The sequence below is a fragment of the Macaca mulatta genome, chromosome X (assembly GCF_049350105.2).
Source record: "Macaca mulatta isolate MMU2019108-1 chromosome X, T2T-MMU8v2.0, whole genome shotgun sequence".
Lineage (NCBI taxonomy): Eukaryota > Metazoa > Chordata > Mammalia > Primates > Cercopithecidae > Macaca > Macaca mulatta.
Genome location: NC_133426.1, coordinates 46,716,872 through 46,740,284, shown reverse-complemented (window position 1 = coordinate 46,740,284; position 23,413 = coordinate 46,716,872). Strand labels below are relative to the sequence as shown.

General features: G+C 40.1%; 1 protein-coding gene and 1 long non-coding RNA gene across 38 annotated transcripts in view; both read left to right on the top strand.

The window, feature by feature from the left end:
• The window catches only part of SLC9A7 (solute carrier family 9 member A7), a 150,093-nt gene that overhangs the window by 47,318 nt on the left and 79,362 nt on the right, over positions 1-23,413 (top strand). The window lies entirely within an intron of this gene.
• On the top strand, positions 1,608-5,412 carry LOC144338581 (uncharacterized). The gene is made up of 2 exons (XR_013412821.1): positions 1,608-3,784; positions 4,236-5,412. It is a non-coding gene; the product is annotated as an uncharacterized LOC144338581 (long non-coding RNA).

The window sequence follows — 23,413 nt, the reverse complement described above, 5'->3', positions numbered from 1 at the left end:
CAGGTATTTGTTTATAGAAATGCAAATAGACTAACACAGTAACCTGCAAAAAATATAACATGGAGTTAAGAAAAGGGAGATGCAGCAAAATACATTCAGTTAATACAACAGAAAATGCTGCTTGTCCCCCAGTATCTGCTTTCCAGTTTTTCTCTCATAATAGAATTTTAGAAGGTTCAATGACCTCCCAGAAAGAAGACTTTATTTTCTTGCCTCTCTTGCAGCCAGATGTGATCATGTGACCAAGTACTTGGCCAATAGGATGTCAGTGGAAGACAGTGTGTGTGTGTGTGTGTGTGTGTGTGTGTGTGTGTGTGTGTGTGTGTATGTGTGTGTGTGTAATTTAGAGGCTGTGCCGTTAAAGGGAGTGCCTTCCCTGGTTCTTTTCTCATTTACCTTTGCCTGACACATGGGCCTGATGGTGAGGGCAACACCCTCTTGATGGTAGAGCAGGAAGATGAGGGAGGGGAAGTGAGGGAGGAATAGGGAGCCACCACTTCATCCCAGGAATACTTATGCTCTGACTCTTCTGTGAAGGAAAGAGAAACTTGTCTAAGCCACCATTATTTTGGTCTTTGTTCCAGCAGCTACACCTGCTTCCTAATTCTATATGATACTATTTATGTAAGTTAAAATGAACAAAAGAATATTTATTATGTATCTGCGGACATGTATATTTAGTAAACCTGGACTGGATACAGACTAAAATGAATGACAGTTGCTCAGAGGTAGAAGGGAAGGAATGGGACCAGGGAAGGAGGGAATACAGCCTACTTCCTCTCTTTACATTAAGCCGCAAGGGATTCTCTCTTTTCTGTGTGTCATGCTCAGTCGACTATGTCAGAGCAGGACAGTCAATTCAATGATGAAGAATCTGTGTGTTTGTGATTTTTGTGATTGCTTTATGCCGGGCGGTTTTCTGTTGGCTTTTAACAGTGACTTTTACCCCATATGAAGTGACTGGATTAAGAGAAAAGAGTGGCTCACCCTTAAAACAAATGTGGAGGTCAGAGCCATGGCTGTCATGACAGGAGCGAGCTATGAAATAGACCTGGGAAAACAGATGCTGTTGCAGTTTGATGGTAAGGCCCATGGCACAGGTGTTGCTGGCAGGCTACAAGAGGCCCCACAGGGGGCATTCTCCATTTGCCCAGACTGTAGACAATGCCATTGCTGGCTCAAAAGCTGAAATTGTCAACAGCCTGGGTGACTGTCTTTCGGGGTCAGGCTCACGTTAATCAGGCTCAGAGAGTCTGAGGCTAAACCAGAGTGCCAATCGATTAATTTATGATAAGGGATTTGGCTGTTGCAGAGCAGAATGTGTGTTCAGGCTGAGCAGAGCATCTTTTTCTGAGTAGGCAAGTAGCAGGGGACCCCAGGTTGTCATTAGAAAGTTACTTAGAAAGGACAGAGGAAGAACAGAGGCAATTGGTTATGGTATGCTCATAGATAGACTGGAAAAGGCTGATGGGTCCATCTCCTTGCTGTAATAGCCTTGACTCCACCTCTCCCCACTACCAGCCCAAGCCAGCCACTGTATCCTTTCCTTTATCAGTGGTTACTTGGATGATCTCATCATCTGACTTTTGGAGTCAGCCTTTCTTCTCTTTTTTTTTTTTTTTTTTTTTCACCACAGTATTTTTTTCAAACTAGATTCCACAGAATGGACTGGGTTTTCCCTAAACGAATCTCAGGTGCATTCCAGGTGAGTCACATTGCAGTTTGGGGATTCCCAGGCTCTTAAGGGCATACAAACAGCTTATCTGGTTTACTCCCTCAATTTGCCAATCACATCCAACATATGACAATTTTGCTGGCTAACTCTGAGGAAACCTTCATTCTCTTACCTCTGAATCTATGGGGGCCCTCTCTGTCCACTTCCCTATTCCAGGTACATTCCATGATGCATTTAGTTGTATTTTCTTGTCACATGGCAGTCCTTCTGTCTTCCCACTTGTCCCTGCTTTCACTCTGTTTACCTAAATGTGGAAGTGCCTAAGGGGCAGTCCTTGCTCACATAACTTTGGCTGTTTGACCTGTGGCTTTAGAGATCATTTGTGCATAGCTAGCTTCCAGGTCTTTATATTCAGTCCTGAATGTATTCTTAAAATACAGTCCTAAAAGTCACTCCTTTTATAAGTAGTTGTTGGACAAGATAATACATATGATAGTACAAAATTCAAAAGTTAGAAGGCAAACTGAAAAACCGGCCTCCCTTTCTCCCTGGAGATAAATGTATTCCATTGTCTTCTCTGGAGACTAATATGCTCATCGGTTAAGCCATTTCTACCTGAACATGCCATGCTGTATTTAGAATCAGCATACGTGATAACATAGTTATCACTGTTGCTCTAGAGTGCCATCAGCACCCACTTGGATGTTGAGGTGCCCTCCCTTCTCACGTTGCCTAATGGTTCCCCTGAGAACCTTGAGCACCCCACTGCTATAGTATAAACTAAAAGGATGGCTGCTGGAATTTCCTTACAATGCTTTTTTGCTTTTGTACGGTTCACTTTCAGTTAGCTATGAACTCTCAGAGGATAGCAATTGTGTGCTGTTTCTGGCATATCCCCTTTAGTGCTTTACGCAGTCTTATACATAGAGTAGGATTTGTTTGTTTAGGTAACATTTTTTGAACTTTTTTTGTTAGTTTAGGTAATGGGTGTAGGCATTTGTTTTTAAAAACATCAAAAAAAAGTAACTGCTGGCAGAAAATGTAATGACCAGAAGATGAGCAGCTGCCTGTTGTATTATGATAGCTTAGTACCTTTACATTTTTTTTTTCTGAACTTATTTTTATTTTTGAGAAGAGAGTCTCACTGTCACCCATGCTGGAGTGCAGTGGTGTGATCTCGGCTCACCTTGACCTCCTGGGTTCAAGCAATCCTCCCACGTCAACCTCCTGAGTAGCTGGGACCACAGGTGCGCACCACCACAGCTGGCTAATTTTTGTATTTTTTACAGAGACAAAGTTCCACTTTGTTGCCCACGCTGGTCTCGAACTCCTGGGCTCAAGTGATCCTCCTGCCTTAGCCTCCTGAGTAGCTGGGATGACAGGCATGTGTCACCACGAGTTTAGTGCCTTTTTCAGTGGAACTTCTTTCCTTGTTCTCTGATAGTGTACCACTGTCCTACCTCAGCATGTCCCATGACACTGCCTGAGCTCTTTTCCTCCTTACCACTTACAACATACTATTTAATACATTTATCTTATTTTTAAACATCTTTCCCCCTACTAGAATGTAAGCCCTGTGAAGGGAAGGCAGGATTTTTGTCCCTGTTGTTGACTCTTACGTTCCCAGAGCCTAGCATATGGTAAGCTGCTCAACAAATATTTGTTGAATGTATAACTTGGTGAGATACCAATTGTTTTTGTTGTCATTGAATTGATTACCATCACCAATCCTAGATTTCTCTTTGATCTGTCCCCCACTGATAGTTGGTATCAGTGCTTTGAGACCAGGAAGACATTTTTCGTTTCTCTGCAAACAAAACCTATAGTTTGAGGCTGAGTGACTTAGAGGCATGTGGAAGAAAGAAAGAACATAATCAATGGTGCTAGAACACAACGCCTTGGGCTCTGCTGTCAGTGCCTGACATATTCTCCAGACACTCCCCACTTGTGTTTTACTAGCCTATTTTGAGTACCTTTTTTTTTTGAGACGGAGTCTCACTCTGTCGCCCAGGCTGGAGTGCAATGGTGCGATCTCAGCTCACTACAACCTCTGCCTCCTGGGTTCAAGCGATTCTCCTGCCTCAGCCTCCTGACTAGCTGGGATTACAGGTGCCTGCCACCATGCCCAGCTAATGTTTTTGTATTTTTAGTAGAGCTAGGGTTTCGCCATGTTGGCCAGGCTGGTCTCCAACTCTGACCTCAGGTGATCCGCCCACCTCGGCCTCCCAAAGTGCTGGGATTACAGGTGTGAGTCACCGTGCCTGGCCTTGAGTACCTTTAATAAAGGTGATTCTTGTCCCTATTTGTTATTCTTACCACAGGTATATTGTTTTTTGTGGCTTAATTTTTCTTTTTTAAAAAAAATTTTTGTGACAGGGTCTTGTTGTGTTACCCAGGCTGGTCTTGAGCTCCTGGGCTCAAGCAGTCTTCTCACCTCAGCCTCCCAAGTAGCTGGCACTAAAGGCACATGTTGGCCGGGCGCAGTGGCTCACGCCTGTAATCCCAGCACTTTGGGAGACTGAGGCGGGTGAATCGCTTGAGGTCAGGAGTTTGAGACCAGCCTGGCCAACATGGTGAAACCCCTTTTCTACTAAAAATACAAAGATTAGCTGGGGGTGGTGGTGTGCACCTGTAGTCCCAGCTACTTGGGAGGCTGAGACAGGAGAATTACTTGAACCCAAGAGGCGGAGGTCGCAATGAACTGAGATCACGCCACTGCACTACAGCCTGGGCGACAGAAAGACTCTTGTCTCAAACAAACAAACAAATAAATAAAGGCACATGTCACCACACCTAGCTCAATTTCTCCTCTTTTTATGGTCAATATCTCTTTTTATTCTTTTGCTTAGATGCTATCACTCTGATATTAAGGAGGAGGCCAGTTGATTGCATTTGAGTTTGAGCCTTAATTAGGTCATTTAGTCTCACAGAGAAAAATTCTGTTTTGTGGCCAAATTTTACCCATGTAGTCAGGCAGCTGCCACGAACATGTGAACCTTGGGCTCCCTCTCCTGAGAGGGCGGCCAAGTAGACCTTGGCATAAATACAGAATTGAGAGGATGCTGGCTAGTGACACTGGCTTTTTGGTAAGGGCTGCCTGGCCACCTTGCCTCAAGTGATCTCCTACTGTCACTGTGGATGTCACATGCATCCTGGCTGTGCCACTTACTAGTCAGACCCTTAATTAGTTCTAAAATGAATTTCATGTCCTTTGCAAGAACTGAATTCACCAAGATGATATCAGGGAAATCTCATTACCTTATAAACACAAAGAGATCAGATCAATAGATCTTGCTTTGCTGAAGAGTTGGGCTTTTGTCCTCTAGCTGGCGAGGAGCCATTGGAAGCCTTTAAGCCAGCAGAGGTGTTTCTTTTAGAATGACTATCCTTGCAGTGGTTTTCAGGTAAAGTAGTGAGGAGTGTGAGATGGATGCAGGGAAGCAAAGAAGCTGTCAAAGAAAAAGTTTACCTGAGGCTGGGCGCAGTGGCTCACGGCTGTAATCCCAGCAATTTGGGAGGCTGAGGCAGGCAGAACACCTGAGGCCAGGAGTTCGAGACCAGCCTGGACAACATGGCGAAACCCCACCTCTACTAAAAATACAAACATTAGCCAGGTGTGGTGGTGTGCGCCTGTAGTCCCAGCTACTCGGGGGGCAGAGGCAGGAGAATTGTTTGAACCAGGGAGGTGGAGGTGGTAGTGAACTGAGATCATGGAGAATAAAAGAAAGAAAGAAAAAGTAAGAAGTTCACCTGAGAAGAATGGCTGCCCCTGGGCAGAACCTAGATGCCTCCATGCGGGTGAATGACATAAGGATAACTCCCAGGTATCTGGTTCTCACAGGGACAGGGAATGCAGAGAAGAAACAACACTGATGGGGAGGGGGGAAACTTACTCTTGCATCTGTTGAGTTAGAGGTGTCAGGGAGATGGCAAGCAGAGGTTTAGATGTAGGTTCTGGATCACCATGAGAGAAATCTGTGCTCAACCTACAGTTGCTCGAACCACTCCTTTAAAGTTCCTGCTGGGTGAGTGACTTTTAAAATATAACCTCTTATTATGGAAGGTTTCAAACATAGTAGAGACAATAGTATAATAAACCAAATCCCATGCACCCATTACCATGTTTTGTTAATTACCAGCTCATGATCCATCTTATTACATCTATACCTTCCAGCTACCTCTTCCTATGTCAAGATGATTTTTGACACAAATTCTAGATGTCATTTAATTTATTAGGTTGGTGCAAAAGTAATTGTGGCTTTTGCCATTACTTTCAATGGCAAAAGCCGCAATTTTGCACCAACCTGATATTTGTAAATATTTCAGTATTTATCTCTGAAAGACAAGGAATCTTGTAAAAATATAGCCACAATACCTTATCCCTCTTTAAAAACCATAGTAATTTTGTGATATTTGTCAAATATCCGGTGAGTTCACATTTCCCCAGTTGATTTTTTTTTAAGCTTCATTTATGATGTAAGTAAGGGCCCTCCAACAGCATTTGGTTGACATGTCTCTGTGTCTCACAAATCTCTCTTAATCTGTAGATTTGGGTGGAAAACTTTTGGGAGCATTTTGGGATCTATTTGTGTGAACCTGAACCATAACCAGCACTTCAGTAAAATAAAGAGGTAGAGGAATATGGGATAATGTAGGGATCTTCTCTTTTTTTCTTTTTGAGACAGGGTCTCACTGTCTCTCTCTGTCATCCAGGCTGGAGTGCAGTGGCACAATCATAGTTCACTGCAACCTCGAACTCCTGGGCTCAAGTGATCCTCCTGCCTCAGCCTCCCGAGTAGATGGGACTATAGGTGCATGCTACTGCACTCAGCTGATTTTTTAATTTTTTTGTAGAGAGAACATCTCACTGTGTTGCCCAGGCTAGGCTCAAACTCCTGAGCTCAAGCAATCCTCCTGCCTAAGTTTTTAAATTTTTTGTGTAGATTTGGGGTCTCCCTGTGTTGCCCAGCTGGTCTCAAACTCCTGGACTCAAGCAATCCTCCCACCTCAGCCTTCCAAAGTGCTGGAATTACAGGCATGGGCCACCACACCCAGCCAAGATCTTCTTAATTGGAGGTGTGATTTTAATTTTTTTTCCCTGGGAGGTATGATGCTTCCAGGAAAGCTTGATAAAGCTCTTGTACTTGTAGCCTCTCTCTCCTGCAGTTAATTCTGTGTACTGCTATGGTATCTTCTAAAAGTCAGTCCCGGATTATACCCCTTTTTAGTCCAGAAGTCTTTGTGGCCTCTGTTTCCTGTGTGATAAAGTCTCATCTCATGAGCTTGGCTTAAAGGGATGGCTGGCCATCTTCCTTGTGCCAGCCTCACTGCTTGACACTTGGTCTCTCCACCCTTCCCCTTTCTCCCCTGCGTGGGCTAGTTCCAGCCATGCCACTGTATCTGATGTGCACTTTCCTACCTCATACCAAGGGCTTCCTCTGAAATATAGTTCACGCCTCCTCTTTCCTCTGTACAAGTCTGACTCATCTTGAAAGGCCCAACTGTGAAGTCACCTTTTCTGTGAAGTTTTCCTCAACAACTTTTTCATCTGAAAGACTTATTCATTCTGTTGTCTGCTATGTCCCCTTTTTATGCCTCTCTTTTGTGGTGGTTGTTACAGCCTGGTTGGCTTTATTGTCAGTTGTGTGTTGGCAGGTAGGACAGTTGTGTGTTTGTGCGTTTGTGTGTGTCTCACGAGGGAAGATACTGTGTCCTGGCCAGGCCCATGTCTCCTTAGCACTCAGCACAGAGTCCTTCCCTTCTGAAATATAGGGTCTACCTGTTGGGTACAAGTCTTAGGAGGATGAATAACAGATTTCCTATTCTAGATACTCCACTCCGTGTTCTGTTTTAAAATAAATTTATTAAGCAGCCTATTAAAAATGACATAGTTTAGAGCTAGGCTGAATTAAAACCAGTGTATAATTACATTTTATTCTGTCCTTGTACATGCATAAAGGATATTGCTGGGTATGTGATATGAAGCATTCCTTGTGTCCCAGACACCAATTTCATGACTCAGGAAATTGCAACAAAAACACAAAACTCTAATCTTTCCAGATACTGTTTTGTTGCCTGCCAAAACTTAGACATAAATTGCAGGGGGGAAAAAAGCATTATGTCCACAATTAAGAGAATTGACACTTTATGTGTATATAATCTGTTACTATTGTTTGTGCTCAGATTACAGTTTTTGATTTTCATTATTTTATTCTTTCAGCAAACATCTGTTGAGTGACGATCACATTCCAGACATTGTGCTGGGTTCAGTGGAGCTTGTCGTCTCATGAGGAGGACATGCTGTAACAGTTGTATAGGCAAGACAGCACAGGGGAAAGAGTGGTTGATTTGTGACACAGGTGGTCCTGCAGGGTGAATAGGAAATGATCAGGTAGACAGGGTAGGGAGGGTGGGGCCCGGGAGACATACCTGACAGAGTGGACAGCGTGCGCCAAGAATGGAGAATTAGGAAAGGCATGGCTTACTTTAGTATTTAACTGTCATTTTCATTTTTAATAGGAAATATATATTGTACATGTTGTAAAATGCAAATAGATCAACAGTGAAAGTTAAGTTCTATCTTTCCTCTGACCCTCAGCCACACAAGTCCTCTCCTTAGAGACAGCCACTGTTACATTTTCTTGTAAATGCCCTTCCATGGAATTATGATACATTTATAAACCTGAGATAGATTTTTATCTCCCCTGAAAAGGTAACATGTTATGCAACTTGTTTTTCATCTTGCTTTTTTTCCACCTAATGCATAGGATGTATGTAGAGTGGCTGCATTCTTTTTAATATAATGGCTATAGACTCCATTATGTGAGTGGACAACAGTTTATTTAGTTGGTACCCTTTGGAGGAGACATTTAGGCCTTTTATAATAATGTGGTGTCACCTATCCCATGATGTAGATTGGAATAAATGAGCAGCAGCCAGACTACAGAGCTGAGGGTTGTAAATATATTCAATTCTTAGTTCAGATTCTGCTAACAAACAGAAAGTCAAGCATGTTGGAGAAAGAACCAAATCGAATTCCAAGAAATGCAATATATTCATTGAAATTACAAACTCAGGATAAAGAACTGAAAAGACAGCACTGAATCCTAACCACTAGACTACCAGATTTAAATGTAAGACTTCCAACTATACAAATCCTAGGAGAAAACCTAGAAAGTACCCTTCCTGACATCAGACTTGGCATAGAATTTTCTGGCTAAGTCCTCAAAAGTAATTGCAACAAAACCAAGAGTAGGCAAGTGGGACCTAATTAAAGAGCTTCTGCACAGCAAAAGAAGCTATTAACAGAGTAAACAGTATACAGAACGGGAGAAAATATTTTAAAACTGTGCATCTGACAAATTTCCAGAATCTATAAGGAACCTAAATCAACAAGCAAAAAACAAATAATCCCATTAAAAAATGGACAGTGGAACAGACACTTCTCAAAAGAAGACATACAAGTGGCCAACAAGCATATGAAAAAATGTTGATTATCACTAATCATTTGAGCAATGCAAATCAAAACCACAGTGCAATACCTTCCCATACCAGTCAGAATGGCTGTTATTAAATAGCCAAATAATAACAGATGCTGGCGAGGCTGCACAGAAAAGGGGAACACATATACACTGTTGATAGGAATGTAAATTAGTTCAGCCACTGTGGGAAGCAGTTTGAAGATTTCTCAAGGAACTTAGAATGACCATTTGACCCAGCAATCCCACTACTGGGTATATATCCAAAGGAATATAAATTGTTCTATTATAAAGACACATGCATTCATATGTTCATAGCAGCACTATTCACAATAACGAAGGCATGGAATCAACCTAGGTGCCCATCAACAGTGGATTGAATAAAGAAAACGTGGCACATATGCCCCAGGGAATACTACATAGCCATACAAAAGAGCAAGATTACATTCTTTGCGGCAACATGGAAGTAGCTGGAGGCCATAATCCTAAGCAAATTAACATGGGAACAGAAAACCAACTACTGCGTGTTCTCACCTGTAACAGGGAGCTAAGTATTAGTACACATGGACATAAATATAGGAGCAATAGACACTGGGGACTATGGGGCGGGGGATGTGGGTTGAAAAATTACCTGTTGGGTACTATGTTCACTGCCTGAGTGACAGGATCCATACTCCAAACCTCAGCATTATGCAAGTATACCTATGTAACAAACCTGTACATGTACCCCTTGTATTTAAAATAAAAGTTGAAATTGTATTTTTAAAAACAGAACTGAAAAGAGAACTGGTGAACTGAACAATGGATCTGAATAAATTATCCAGAAAGTGCCACAGAGAGGCAGAAAGAAAATATATCCACATGCTGAAATACTGCACAGCAGTGAGACCACATGAACCAGAACCATGTGTCAATCTGGGTTGACTCTCACAAATGTATTGTGGGGAGAAAAAAGGCAGGTTACATAATAAACCATACCATATATAATTCAAAACATGCAAAGTTAAACAACATATATCTGTAATACTACTCTAAGGGCACAATAAACACCAAATTCAGACTAACAGTGTCCAGAGAACGGGGTATGGGAAGCGAGGGGCTTGGGTGGGAAGGGATACCAAGGATGTTTAGCTGTCTTGGTAATGTGCTATTGATTAAGCTGAGTGGTGGACTCCCAGATGTCCAGTAGACCATTTTTATCCTGATAAATTCTTGTAAAATATATTAAACATACAAAATAGTATATGTAGCTTATATGCAGAAAAAAATGAAATAACCATCTCCATACTCACTGCCCAGCTTGAAGAACAGAAAATTACCTGTGCCTTTGAACCACTACCCCCATGTATTCCTTCCCAATTATGGTATACTTTGCCCCTGAGGTGTACTGTATCTAGTCCTTCATGTAGCTGATATATTTCATAATAAGGATTTTCTTTTTGTTTGTTTGTTTGTTTTTGAGACAGAGTCTTGCTCTGTCGCCCAGGCTGGAATGCAGTGGTGCGATCTCGGCTCACTGCAACCTCCACCTGCCGGGTTCAAGCAATTCTCCTGCCTCAGCCTCCTGAGTAGCTGGGACTACAGGCATGCACCACCATGCCCGGCTAATTTTTTGTATTTTTAGTAGAGACAGGATTTCGTCATGCTGGCCAGGCTGATCTCAAACTCCTGACCTTGTAATCCATCCGCCTAGACCTCCCGAAGTGCTGGGATTACAGGCGTGAGCCACCATGCCCACCCCATAATAAGGGCTTTTAAGGGGATGCTTTGTAGCCTTCTTATAGTAATCTTACTAGTTTATTTGATAATTAATTTGAACCAAATTTTCATCCCCCTTTTAAAGAATTGTTGTGTTGGTCATCTAAGTAAAAATTATATCTTGTGTGCCTATGATAAAACTTCTGAACACAATATATTTTTAGCATCTCCCCGAAGTATGTGATGTTTTAAGAGCGTTAGTGAAAATTAATCTTCCATCTGGCCCTATCAGTTTTAATCAGGGAGAACCAAAGTTAAATAGTTTCTTGGTTAGTGCCTTAGGATAATACCATCTACAAAAGTGGAGTTCATGTTAGGAGGTTATGTGTCAGAAGTCTCCTTTGGGAGATCAAAAAAGTTCATTTTGATGGTGGTGTGGGAAAAGGGAAAAAGAAACCTAAAAACATATCTGGAATAAGGGTTAGGGACCCCGTGTTAGAGCAATGGTACCTTGACTTCTCATCTGTAAAAGAAATGTTTACTAGTTGGGAGGTGAGATCTGAGTTAGCGATAGGGATGTTCTTGATGTTCTAGAGAAGCTATGTGCAGTTTCCCAAAAAGACGGTGTATTAGTCCACTTGGGCTGCCATAACAAAATACCATAGACTTGACAGCTTAAACGAGAAATTTATTTCCTCACAGTTCTGGCGGCTAGAAGTCCAAGATCAGTGTACCTGCATGATTGAGTTCTGGTGAGGACCCTCTTACAAGTGATGTGTACATTGTGACTTAAAGAATGGTTAAGAGTTAACCCGGTGAAGATAGTTATGGAGGAGAGAGTGGAAAGAGAGTTCCAGGCAGAGGCTCAGAGGAAAGACTGATTAATCTGTTTCAAAGTGTAGCTGATGTTTAGCTGAAAATCTTGACCTGGGTCTCTAAAGAGTGACAAGCAGGTCAGGAAAGTTTGTGATCATCTACTGTAGCAACCTTTTTAGTCCAGTCCTTAGGCAACTGACTTGGATTTGATTAATAAGTTTAATTAAAGTGAGAAATAGACAAAAACAGCAATAAAAATGTGTTAAATGATCCCTCAGCCACAGGCACACTGTCCTTAATTTTGGGAAATGTCAGAGTATGAGGCAGAAACAAATATTCATACAACTGATTTAAAACAGAAACCTGATATTATAATTCCAAAGGGCCTTGGACCTAACCCCGGCATCTGCTGTACTCCCATTATTTTCTGTTCAAATATATCTGTGTTTTTTTTTTTTTTTTTTTTTTTTTTTTTTTGAGACAAGGTCTCACTGTCACTCAGGCTGGAGTGCGGTGGTGCAATCATGGTTCAATGAAGCTTCGAACTCCTGGGTTCAAGTGATTCTCCTGTCTCAGCCTCCCAAGTAGCTGGGACCACAGGCACATGCCACCATGCCTAGGTAATTTTTAAATTTTTTTGTAGAGACGAGGTCTCACTATGTTGCCCAGGCTGTTCTAAAACTACTGGGTTCAAGCAATCCTCCCACCTCAACCTCCCAAAGTGTTGAGATTGTAGGTATGAGCCACTGTGCACGGCCTGTGAATTTTATTTTAGAAGCATTTTAAAGAAAATATGTTTAATTAGAGACTTAAATGTTAGACCTAAAACCACAAAAACCCTAGAAGAAAACCTAGGCAATACCATTCAGGACATAGGCATGGGCAAGGACTTCATGTCTAAAATACCAAAAGCAATGGCAACAAAAGCCAAAATGGACAAATGGGATCTAATTAAACTAAAGACCTTCTGCACAGCAAAAGAAACTACCATCAGAGTGAACAGGCAACCTACAGAATTGGAGAAAATTTTTGCAATCTCATCTGACAAAGGGCTAATATCCAGAACCTACAAAGAACTCAAACAAATTTACAAGAAAAAACAAACAACACCATCAAAAAGTGGGTGAAGGATATGAACAGACACTTCTCAAAAGAAGACATTTATACAGCCAACAGACACATTAAAAAATGCTCATCATCACTGGCCATCAGAGAAATGCAAATTAAAACCACAATGAGATACCATCTCACACCAGTTAGAATGGCGATCATTAAAAAATCAGGAAACAACAGGTGCTGGAGAGGATGTGGAGAAATAGGAACACTTTTACATTGTTGGTGGTACTGTAAACTAGTTCAACCATTGTGGAAGACAGTGTGGCGATTCCTCAAGGATCTAGAACTAGAAATACCATTTGACCCAGCCATCCCATTACTGGGTATATACCCAAAGGATTATAAATCATGCTGCTATAAAGACACATGCACATGCATGTTTATTGTGCACTGTTCACAATAGCAAAGACTTGGAATCAACCCAAATGTCCATCAATGACAGATTAGATTAAGAAAATGTGGCACATATACACCATAGAATACTATGCAGCCATAAAAAAGGATGAGTTCATGTCCTTTGTAGGGACATGGATGCAACTGGCAACCATCATTCTGAGCAAACTATTGCAAGAACAGAAAACCAAACACCGCACGTTCTCACTCATAGGTGGGAGTTGAACAATGAGATCACTTGGACACAGGAAGGGGAACATCACACACCGGGAGCCTGTTGTGAGGTGGGGGGAGAGGGGAGGGATAGCATTAGGAGATATACCTAATGTAAATGATGAGTTAATGGGTGCAGCACACCAACATGGCACATGTATACATATGTAACAAACCTGTACGTTGTGCACATGTACCCTAGAACTTAAAGTATAATAATAAAAAGAAAAACGAAAATGCATTTAAGAGTATGTATGGGTGCCCCTCCATATTGTTGGGACTTGAGGGGTCTAATTAGTGATACTCTAAATTCTCTACCAAAATTTTGAAGTAGTTGGGAGACAAAGGAGCCAGATGGGTAGCAATCACAATGTCTCATTTATGAGTGGCAGAGTTAGTAGAGTATGGCTTAGGTATGTGGCAACAATTGACTTCTTGAGACTGTAGTCCTGGAATAGGCAGCACTAATCCCTCCAGGTCCTGGGACTGTTCAGCCAGCACAGGCCCCAGCTAGAATGAGGCAAGTGTAATCAACCTACACTGACTGGGATACCATATTGAACTTAGTAAAAAGTTCAGTTGTCAAGCCCAAGTCTTCCTCCTTGGTTCTAGTTTTCAATGAGCACCTCTTCCATTCGATATTAGAATGGGCATGTTCTTTTTGCAAACACTATCAGAAGAAAGTATGTGGTTCCCCATAGAGAAATGCTGTGCAGCACAGCAAAGATGGCAAATTCTTCCTGGTGTCTCACCCAAGAGCTTCATGGCACAGTATAACTACATTTTCCATGTCTCGTTTTCTCAAGTAGTATATAAGACCTAAAATCTTTTCCCCCTCTTATTACTAGCTGTGACTTTCTGTATATGAGGAAACTACTTAAAACTGATGGTGTATTTTGAATCACATGAACTTGTTCCATCTTGGTTTGAGTTAAATCTTTGGAATTTCAGCTGTTGAAGAAGAGGGGCATTGGATTGGAGGTCAGACTCTTGGCTGATGGGCTTGAATTTCACTCTTTTAGTGTCTTGTTCTAAGGGGATGAGATAGAACTTTTGTCTTGAAGAGCTATAGACTCAGGTTATTTCTTTAATTAAACTCAGCCTCTGTCAGAGCAGCACTATTCCCAGGTTGGTGAGTCACAGATTTTCTATTGTATTGTCAAGAGTTATCAGTAGGTACCTCTCCCCCACACTCCAGATTCTGAGCCTTTTAAGTATGAATCTGCCTACTGTCCAACAAAGTGGAGTGAAAAAAAAATATGCAAATCCTTTTCCCCAAGAAATTATTCAAAAGGTAATATGTTAATTCTTAATACTTAAAAGATCACATCTCAGCACTACAAAGGTGTTAAGGCACTGGAATACAAATCCATGGTAATAGCTAAACTATTCCAGAGTGTAAGTCAAGGCACAGGCTGGGTGTCCATATCCAGTAGGGGTTCCCAGGCTTGGGAGAGAGAACAACCAGTCCATAAATGACAAACTTTTATTATGATATATTTATGTCCCATGTACTTTAATATTTTTAATTAACAAAAATTATGTATTTATCATGTACAACATGTTTTGAAAGGTCTGTACACTGTGGAATGACTAACTCGAGCTAATTAGCTTATGCATTACCTCACATACTTTTCACTTGTTTGTGGTGAGAACACTTAAAAGCTACTTTGTTAGCAATTTTTGAAAATACAACACATTTTATTAACTATAGTTATTATGTTGTCCAATAGATCTCTTGAACTTATTCCTCCTATCTAACTGAAACTTTGTATCCTTTGACCATTTTCAAAATTGTATTTGGTTTTTGTAATGTAGCATTTTATGTGTCATAATCTCAGTAAAAGTCACCTTCTCATCCCAAATTGCTTCAGCTAGGAACCTGGTAGTCGTCATTAATTCCTCCCTGTTTATGATCTCCCACAGTCAACTCCATCGACATGACCAGTTAGGATGTTACTGAAGAAGTCCAGGTGAAAGACGGGTGGGGTGGATTGGCACATTGGCCATGACCAGTCGTGGGACTCTGGAGTCAGACAACCTGGGATTGAATCTCAGGCTCTCCATTTGCATGTGACCTATGTGTAACCTTGGGCAAAATCCTGTTTCTCTTTCTGCCTTAGTTTCTTCAGCAATGTAATAAGAATAATCATAGTACCTTTCGCAAAGGATTCTTGTCAGTATTAACTCAGTTAGTATGCCTAAGATGCTTAGAACAGTGTCTGGCACATGGTGCTAGCAGTCACTATTGTTTTTGTTGATCTGTTCTTTCGGATTGTAAACTCCATGACAGCAGAATATATGTTTCACTACCATATGTCCAGTTTCTACCATAGGGCCTGACACATAGTGGGTACCCAAATAGTTTTTGAATGCATACATGAAGAAATATTAATTCATCAATATACAGATAAATAAGGAAGGAAGGAAGAAAACAGTGATTATGAGCTATGTTTAATAAGCAAAACCAGGGTTATGATATCTAATCACTTTCACAGGATAGAATTATTGATTTATTTTTTGGTTGCTCCTAAGCACTTGGTTGGTAGAAGCTTTCATGTATTGTAACGCTAAATCTGTACTTTTTCAGGGCTGGGCAGTGGGAAGGGGGCTTTCATTTAAGGACATCTGTGCTTTAAGAATATTTTAGGTTTGTGGTCCAGCGAACATTTTCTTTATTTTAAAGTTGGAGAGACTGGGTGCAGTGGCTCACGTCTGTAATTCCAGCACTTTGGGAGGCTGAGGCAGGCAGACGACCTGAGGTCAGGAGTTTGAGACCACTCTGGCCAACTTGGAGAAACCCTGTCTCTACTAAAAATACAACAATTAGCCAGGTGTGGTGGCGGGCGCCTGTAATCCCAGCTACTCAGGAGGCGGAGGCAGGAGAATTGCTTGAACCCAGGAGGTGGAGGTTGCAGTGAGCCAAGATTGTGCCACTGCACTCCGGTTTGGGCAAGAGAGTGAGACCCTGTCTCTAAATAAATAAATAAATAAATGAAATGAATGAAATGAAATGAAGTGAAAGTAAAAGTAAAAAAATAAAGTTGGAGAAATGAGATTCAAAGAAATTTTTCTAAAGTCAGAAATGTTTTCTCATGTCCAACGTGTGATACCAACTTTTGTTATATATTTCATTGTGGGTACTCTTAATATATATGTTTGAGTGTAATTCAGCCTCTGTCTGATTGCCAGGCAGCAAATATTTTTTGAGTACCTAGTATGCCAGGCACTTTCATGTGCTAAGGATACAGAGGGGAATTCAACAGATCCCCTGACACCCCACCTCCCATGGAGCTGACAGTTGGACCAGCTTGGCAGACCAACTGTCCAAATGCTCTTATAACAAAGTGTGGCATGTTTACAAAAGAGGAAGCACATAGTGCAGTGGGACTACAAAGCCTTGAAACCTAGGCTAGCTTAGGGAGTCAGGGAGGGCCTCTTGGAGGAAGTGGCATTTAGGCTGTGTTTCCCATTGGAAAAAATAATAGTAAAGTTGGGTTTAAATATACCACCTATATAGTTAACCTGCTATTACTTACTGAGAGTCATTGTATATTCTCCTGTGTTTCTTCCAGGGTCCTGAAGGATTTATGTTTGTGTTACATATTTGATCTGCATATAGGTGTTCATGCGTGTAGCCCTTGCATTACAAAATATATTGTCTGCTGGTCTTACATCGGTTCAGTTCTCACTTTGAGAGATACTTAATGGAAAAGTATGGAACACTAGTACCGGAAAGGGATCGCACATGCGATCTCTAGATTCATTTTCTCATTTGCTCTTTTTTTAAAAAAAAAAACTTCATTGACATAATTTACATATCATAAAATGCACTCATGTATACAATTTCAGTGATTTTTGGTAAAATCACTAAGTTGTGTGACCATAATAATTCAGTTTCAGACCATTTTAATCATCCCAATAGGATCCTTCATGCCTTAGCCCTTGGCCACCATGAATCTACTTTCCATCTCTGTAGATATACCTGTCCTAGACACTTCATAGAAATGGAATTATACAATATGTGGTATTTTTGTGACTGGCTTTGACTGAGCATGTGTGCTTAGTGTAATATCTTTGAGGTTCATCCATGTTGTAGCATGTATCAAGTTCATTCCTTTTTCTGCTGTATGGATAGACCACATTTTGTTTATCCATTCATCAGTTGATGGACATTTGGGTTGTTTTCATTTTTTGGCTGTTACGAATAATGCTAGTATGAACATTTGTCTGAAAATCTTTGTGTGGACATCTGTTTTCAATTCTAGTCTATGGTAGAGTATAAATTGCTGAGTTGTATGGTAAGTTTGTTTTTAACTTTCTAAGAAACTGCAAACCGTTTTCCAAAGTCGCTGCACAATTATACATTCCCACCGACAATGTATGAGGGTTAGGTTTGCCACATGCTCTCCAACATATGTTAGTATCTGTATTTCTGATTATTGTCATTCTAGTGGGCATGAAATGGTATTTCATTATGGTTTTAATCTGCATTTCCTGAATGATCTATAATGTTGACCATCTTTTCGTGTGCTTATTAGTCATTCATAATTTCTTTTGGTGAAATGTCTATACTAATATTTTGCCCATTTTAAAATTGAATTATCTTATTATGGAGTTATATATTTATATATCCTAAATACAAGTTCTTTATCAAATATGTGTCTGCAGTTTTTTCCCCATCATTTTCTTAATAATGTCTTTTTTTTTTTCTCTTATTTTAAGAGACAGGTTCTTGCTCTGTTACACAGGCTGGAGTGCAGTGGTGTGATCATAGCTCATTGTAACCTCAAACTTCTGGGCTCAAGTGATCCTTCCACCTCAGTCTTCTTTTTTTTTAATTTCGACTTTTATTTTAGATACAGAAGGTACATGTGCAGGTTTGTTACATGGGTATATTGCACCCAGGTAGTGAGCATAGTACACAATAGGTAGTTTTTCAACCCACTCCCCATCTTTCTGCCCAAGTAGTCCATCATATCTATTAATCTCATGTTTATGTCCATCTGTGTTCAATGTTTATTTCCCACTTATAAGTGAGAACATGTGGTATTTGTTTTTCTGTTCCTGCCTTAATTTGCTTAGGATAATGGCCTCCAGCTCCATCTATGTTGCAATTTTTTTGTAGAGATGAAGTCTCACTATGTTGTCCAGGCTGGTCTTGAACTCCTGGCCTCAAGTGATCCTCCCACCTTGGCTTCCCAAATAACGTATTTTGAAGCACAAAAGTTTTGAATTTTGATAAAATTTAAATTATCACTTTTTTATTTTATTGTTTGTGCTTTTTGTATCATATCAATGAAAAAATTTGCCTAACCTAAGGTCTCACAGATTTTTTTCCCCTAGGCTTTTTTTCCCCTAAAGGTTGTATAATTTTAAGCTCATAGATTTAGGCGTTTGACCCATTTTGAATTAATTTTTATGTATAGTATGAGGTCAGAGTCTAAGTTCATCTTTATGCATGTAGATATCCAATTGTGCCAGCACCATTTGTTGAAAAGATTGTCCTTTCCTCAATTGAATTGCATTGTCATCTTTATCGAAAATCAATTAACCATAAACATACCATTTTATTTTTGGACTCTCAGTTTTGTTCCATTGAGCTATGTGTCTATCCTTATACCACTACCACACTATCTTTGTAGTGAGTTGTGAAATGTAGAAGTGAAATTTACCCAGCTTTGTTATTTTTCAAGGTAGTTTGTGATCTTCTGGTCCTTTTGCATTTCCATGTACGTTTTAGGCTCAGCTTGTCAATTTCTGCCAAAAAATTTGCTGGAATTTTGATAGGAATTGCATTAAGTCTGTAGATCAATTTGGGGAGAATTGTCATGTTAGCTATATTGAGTCTTCTAATTTATGAATATGAGATGTTTCTCCATTTATTTGGGTCATTTCATTTTTCTCAGCAGTGTTTTGTAATTTTCAGTGTATAAATCTTACATTTTGGTCATTCATTTTTCACAGAATGAGTATTTGTTTGTACAATTTGGATTTATTCATACAACTGGCACTTAGAAAATTCTGGTGAGGTGGGAATCCAGAGCATGGAGAAGTGTGGCTTCTCAGTGGTCATAATAAAGAGGCCTGAGACCAGTGGGCAGAAGCTACAGGGAGACAAACTTTGACTCTGTTTAGAGAGCCAGTGTTGTCCTGCTGCAAAAAGGACAGACCTGGAAGATGGTGAGCCCCCTCACTGTCTGTATTTAAACAAGAGCTGTATAATACCGTGGTGAGAAGCTTAGAGACCATTCGTTCTCATTTCTGACCTTACATTGAAATCAGATATGGAACTTCTTTAAATCCAAATACCTCACACACCTCCTAGACCTACAGGATGAGAAGTTACAGGAGAGACTGTAGGCACCTGTACTTTAATTGGTTCCCCAAGATGACTCTGAATACCAGAGTGTGAGACCTGTCTGCTATTGGACAGAGTGTTTTATAAATGTGATGGATAATTGGGCTTGTATTGTCCCTTCCAACACTGGCGTTTTGTAGTGGCATGAGATCTGGATAAAATGAGTGTGGGGCAAGTGTAGACATACCTTAGGTATGTAGAAAACACAAGCGGAGGGATTTTCCTTGGACAAGCAGGCAGGACCTGTGGTTCTGTTTGTGGTGGGCTTCATATCTCATTCGGATGGTTCAGTGCCAATGCTGAATCTCAAGCAATTCTGAAAAAATCTTCCTAATGATGCCATGCAGGTCATCTGATTTTAAGTGACCTGAATGCATTGGAGAAATTGAGCAATAAAATCAGTGGCTTGTGTCTCACACCCCAGGTTTAGCCCATATGGCAGATACTTATTTCCCATTTTAATGGGAATTTTTAATAGTGAGGTTGCTAGCTCCATGAAACCTGTCTTCCTTGCAGTCTTTTAATTCTTATTCAAAGAAAATTGATAGAGTAAGTTTGTTTCCTTTTTGGCCTGTTTACCAGTCTACAGTGCCACAGAGATTGATGATGATACATTATATGATGATACTATTTTATTACTATCATTATGTGTTTTGCTAAATCCCTGGGAGAATCTTCTAAATAAATCAGCATTTATGCAAGGACAATTATGCCTACCCTTGAAATTTTCCTCTGATCAAAATCCTATATAACTGTAAAATGGCTGTAGAAGTGCTCATTTTGCAGGCACCTGGAAAGCTACTAGAGGGACAAATAAGGAAGTTATGGTATCCTGTGCCTCTGCTGGACAGGAAAATTTCAAAAATTGAGTTCTGTAGCTACTTTTCTAGAGACATTTTTTCTATTTTGCTCCAGCCCACATATCACTTGTCTTCCTAACCTCCATCCCCAATATGCACTATTTTTATAGCAAGAGATGATGCAAAGAAAAATAACTAATTCTAAAGGACCCATAAAAAGCAGCATTTGTACAGCTTTTGACAGTTTATAAAGGATTTTGACATATGCATGTTCTCACTACATTCTTACAACAGCCCAATTTTAGAAATGAGCAGCAGAGAAGTACTTTGTGCTGGATTGTAGCTAGGTGGAAAGTGAAGTTACCTACACAGGTGTTCTGTCACTGAATCTACCAAATTCTTCTCCATTATGCTGCCTCATTACTACCAGACAAAATAAATATATCAGGAAAAGTTGGTAAATAGCAGCAAATAATGCCTTAGAATTAATTTGCTACAATATACAAAAGCAAACATTTTCAGTAAATGTTTGCTTCTTACACATTTATAAAGCATGGCAAGATAACAAGCATGTAGAAATTCTGTTATTCATGCTCATGGGAGGACATCTGGAATGGCTGTGTGAGAGCTCAATGAATCTTCTTCCCAAAACACAGCAATAAAATTGGACAAAGTTGTCAAAAATAACTAGTCTCTGGAAACTGATGAAAGGTCAATTAAATTGAGGAACATTTATTAAATAAAATCTACTGAATCTTGGTAAGAATAGTAGATGTCTATGGCGTTTAAGATTGCTCCCATCCCTGCCAGATCCATGTTCTGGATGATTTATCACAGGCAGGTAGAATAGGCTGCAGTGACTACCAGCTCCCATTTCTCCCACCAGCTCCAGAAATAAACCATTGTGTTTATGGTCAGTTGATTTTCAACAAAGGTACCAAGAGAATTCACTGGAGAAAAGACCATATTTTTAACAAATGGTGCTGGAGCAATTAGATATCCATATACAAAAGGATGAATTTGGACCTTAACCTGACACCGTACACACAAAATTAACTCAGATTGTATCAGAGATCCAAATGTAAGCATTAAGGCTATAAAACACTTATCAGAGATCCAAATGTAAGCATTAAGGCTATAAAACACTTAAAAACATAAGAAATATTCAAAACTTTGGGTTAGATGAGTGTTTTTTAGATATGACACCAAAACCACAAGCAATAAAAGAAAATTGATAAATTAGATTTCATCAGAGTAAAAAAAATTGTGCTCTGCCAAAGACAATGTCAAGAGGCTGAAAAGACAAGCTACAGTCTGGGAGAAAATATTTGCAAATCATATATCTGACAAAGGACTTGTATCTACAATATATAAGGAACCCAAAATGTAACCATAAGAAAACAACCCAGTTTTTAAAATGGGCAAGTAACTTGAAGAAACATTTCTCTGAAGAGGATATTAGGATGGCCAATAAGTACACAAAAGGATTTTCAACATCATTAGCCATTAGAGAAATGCAAATTTAAAGTATGGTGAAATACCACTACACACCTATTATAATAGAATGGCTAAAATGAGAGATACGGGCAATACTAAATGTTGATGAGGATGTGGAGCAACTAGAACCCTCGTATGTTGCTGTAGGGGACAGTGGTTAAAAAATGGTATAGTTGGGCTTTTGGTTTGGTTCCAAGTCTTTGCTGTTGTAAATAGTGCTGCAGTAAACATACGTGTGCATATGTCCTTATGGTAGAATGATTTATAATCCTTTGAGTATATACCCAGTAAGGAGATTGCTGGGTCAAATGGTATTTCTTTGATAGAATGGATAAAGAAAATGTGGCACATATATACAATGGAATACTATGCAGCCATAGAAAGGAATGAGTTCACGTCCTTTGCAAGGACATGGATGAAGCTGGAAGCCATCATTCTCAGCAGACTAACACGGGAACAGAAAACCAAACACCTCATGTTCTCATTCGTAAGTGGGAGTTGAACAATGAGAACACATGGACACAAGGAGGGGAACATCACACGCCAGGGCCTGTTAGGGGGGTAGGTGGAAAGGGGAGGGAGAGCATTAGGACAAATATCTAATGCACGTGGGGCTTAACACCTAGATGATGGGTTGATAGGTGCAGCAAGCCACCATGGCACATGTATACCTGTGTAACAAGCCTGCACGTTCTGCACATGTATCCCAGAACTTTAAAAAAAAGAACTGAAAACAAGGGCACAATTGCTTTGGGAAATGGCTTGCAGTTTCTCATAAAGTTAAAGATATGCTGCACATACGACCGAACAGTTGCACTCTGGGTATTTATCTTAGAGAAACGAAAGCATGTTCATATAAAAACCTGTTCATGGGTGTTCATGGCAGCTTTATTTGTGCCAGCCAAAAGCTGGAAACAAGCCAAATATCCCTCAGTAGGTGAGTGTTTATACAATGGAATACAACTTAGCAATAAAATGGGATGAAGTGTTAATTCACACAACACTTGGATGAACCTCACAGGCGTTATGCTGAGTGAGAGAAGCCAGTCTCAAAAGGTTACATACTGCGTGGTTCCATGTATTTAACCTTGCAAAGACAAACTCTAGTAATGGAAAAAACAAAGCAAAACAAAACAAAAAACAGTGATTTCTGGGGTTAATAGGTGGGATGAAGGTATCAGTGTGAAGAGATAGTACAGGAGAGTTCTGGGGGAGCGGTAGAACTATTTGGTATCCTTGTTGCAGTGGTGCTTACGTGAATCTATATGTGTGTTCAATTCATAGAACTGTACACCAAAAGAAAAAATAATTCATTGTATAACAATAAAGCAAAAAAAAATTTTAAAGACAACATCAGAGAAATTTG